The sequence below is a fragment of the Jaculus jaculus genome, chromosome 6, assembly GCF_020740685.1.
Source record: "Jaculus jaculus isolate mJacJac1 chromosome 6, mJacJac1.mat.Y.cur, whole genome shotgun sequence".
Taxonomy (NCBI): Eukaryota; Metazoa; Chordata; class Mammalia; order Rodentia; family Dipodidae; genus Jaculus; species Jaculus jaculus.
Genome location: NC_059107.1, coordinates 50539245 through 50542213, shown reverse-complemented (window position 1 = coordinate 50542213; position 2969 = coordinate 50539245). Strand labels below are relative to the sequence as shown.

At 40.2% G+C, this 2969-nt stretch overlaps 1 non-coding gene across 1 annotated transcript; it reads left to right on the top strand.

Moving 5' to 3' along the window:
* Window positions 1–227: 227 nt before the first annotated feature.
* On the top strand, window positions 228–332 carry LOC123461850. The gene has a single exon (XR_006637914.1). It is a non-coding gene; the product is annotated as a U6 spliceosomal RNA (small nuclear RNA).
* Window positions 333–2969: the final 2637 nt, after the last annotated feature.

Sequence of the window (2969 nt, the reverse complement as noted above, 5' to 3'; positions counted from 1 at the left end):
TATTTGAGAGAGAGAGGGAGGGAGCAAGAATGGGTACATCAGGGCTTTTGGAAACTGCAAATGAACTCCAGATACATGTGCACTTTGTGTATCTGGCTTACATGGATCATGGGGGGTCAAACTTAGGTTCTTTGACTTTGCTGACAAGTGCTTTAATGGCTAAGCCATTTCTCCCACCCTCTTATTTATTTTTAATTGTTATAAAATACACACATTATAAAATTTCCATGCTTGTTGCCAGCACATATACTAAAATTGGAATGATACAGAGAATATTATCATTACCTCTGCATAAGGATGACATGCAAACTTGTGAGGTGTTCCATATTAAAGAAACAAAACTAGTTAGGTATGGTGGCACACACCTGTAATCCCAGCACTCAGGAGGTTGAGATAGGTGGAAGGGTGTGAGTTCAAGGCCACCCTAGGACTACCAGGTAACCCCGGGATAGAGTGAGACACTACCCAAACAAACAAACAAACAATCTTACCACAGCCATTTTCAGTCCATAGTTAAGTAGCACCGAGCACATTCCCTTTGTTTCACCTCTACCACCATCCATCCCCTGATGCCTTTCATCTTATAAACCTAAAGTTTTGTCCTCACTAAATAATTTGTTCTTCTTTCTTCCCTCCAGCATTTGGCATTTTATTTTCTAGGAACATCATATAAATATACAGATATAGCATTTGTATTCTTTTGTAACACACAAATTACACATATAACATTTGAATTTTGTTCTTTTTTGAGGTAGGGTCTCACCTTTGCTAGCCAAGGCATATCTGGCACTCACTCTGTAGTCCCAGACTGGCCTTGAACTCACATTAATCCCCTTTCCTCTGCCTACTGAGAGATGGAATTAAATGTCCATGAGCTTCTTTTATCTGGAAGAGTCTCTCTTTTGAGAGGGTGGGAAACTTTTCTTTAATAATTTGGTTAGATATGTTCTCCACACCTTTGTCATGAATTTATTCTCATGCTCAGGATGTTTGATCACTTTAGGGTATCCTACAACTCGCTTATGTTCTACTCACATTATTTTGAAGTTAACAAAGTTTTTGGATAACCAAACTGTTTCTTCTGTCTTGTCTTCTGGCTCTGAGGTTCTATCTTCTACAAGATTAACTCTGTTCGTGAGGACCTCTAGAGATGTCTTTTAAAGTTCTATTTTATTTTTTGTTGTTACTGTTTTTATGTTATTCTGTATCATGCCCATCCCTTTATGAATTCCAATTTCAGGTTGAGTTTTTTTCTTGATGCTTCTTGCAATTCATTCCTACATTAGCTTGTATTTTCATTAAAGTTAACCAGCTGGCTATTGAGACCCTCCATTTGTTGCTTTGCTTTCAATTCGCTTATCTCTCTTTTAAGATCTTTTGAGACAAAGTGTCTTTTGAGATGTTTTGTGTTCCTCAATTAAGTTAAGCCTAGAGAAGAAGGCTGCATGCTTTTCACTCATGTCATTGCTAGTTGTTTGATGACTTGCTTCCAGTTCAGCATTTCAATGGGTCAGGGTAACATGGCTTATTGTGTAATGATGCTGGGATTCAATTTCTGATGCTTGATCTATGTTTTCCTTGTAGGCTTCCATTGGGGGTCTTGGCAACCTTGTACGAACTCTCACAGTTTGTACTTTTTATTTATTTTTGCATTGGGTTCTAACCATCTCTGGGTAAAAGTCTTTCTTTTTATTATTAGCTATGTACACAGTGTGTATGCAGCCATGTTAGAAACATTGTTAGTGCCCTCCCTGTCCTGCCTCCCTGTAGGTATGCACTTCGTTGGGGATGTGGCTTGTGCATTGTGGGATTTTTCAATCAGTTATGGGTAAGAGGCAATGTCTCTATGCATAAATGTCCTAACATGTGGCTCTAATAATATTTCTGCCTCCATTCCACAAATTTTACTGAGCCATGATTGGTTCATTTTAGGTCTACTTTAGTGATGAGGTCTTGGGAGCCTCTGTGTCTCTGGATATCTGTTTTGTAAAAGTTGGGTCTTCTATGTTCTTCACCCTTGTGGTGGTACCAGGTTCACAAAGAAAGCAGCATTCTTGCTTATTTCCCTAATTACTCCTGGTTTCTGTTGGGGCCCTGGTAATGTGTGTTAGGCTGGATTTCTCCAAGATAGAATGAAGTCAGCATCAGATAAATGGGATAACCATTACCATTTCAGAGAGAATTTAATAGGTGTAGGCCCTCTTGTAGGCCATGATTGGTGGGAGCTTGATAATGGAGAGTGAGCTCATTTTTTTGGATATGGTTCTGACTTGTTTTCTAGGTCAAGCTATGGGTTCCATTCCACTGAGCAGATTAGTTCGCCAAATCAAGAGCAGTTGGTTCCCCACCATGGCTGTTTGCCACTATTGCAATTGTGTGCACATCACATCAGTTTGTTTGCTGCTAAGTAGCTTAGACCATGAGTTCCTTGGACAGATGTTGGTCATTTTCCTACAGTTGCTCATGTAGCACCTTCTGGCACTAAATGAGCTGTCTGGGGAATGACTCTCTTCTAGATTCCAGCCAGGTCACTCCATGATCCATACAGCATACAGTGTCTTCAGCAGTAGGGTCTTTCCACTAACCTTTGATGGGTCATCAAGTACTCTGACAGAAATCTGTCTTCTTTTGGAAAACCTTGTAGGTCTCTCTGATCAACAGGCCACTGTAGATGTTAACCACTTGCTGGTACCAGGAATTACAGGCCAGTGCCAAGGAAAAGAAGGAAGAAAAAGATAGGTAATATAAAAGAGGGAGAGACAGAGAGAAAAGTGGGGAGAAAGAGAGAGAGAGGGAGATAGAAACAGGGGAAGATTAAAGTTAGTATTAATCATACTCTATCCAGGGCCCTGTGATTCAAGTGTTCCCTCTAAGGGCCTGGTTAAGGTTCAACCATTTAGTCTGTCTTTTAGGATGTAGAATTTTATGGTACCATTGCAATTTGGGTCCAGTTTTGTGTCCCCCACCCC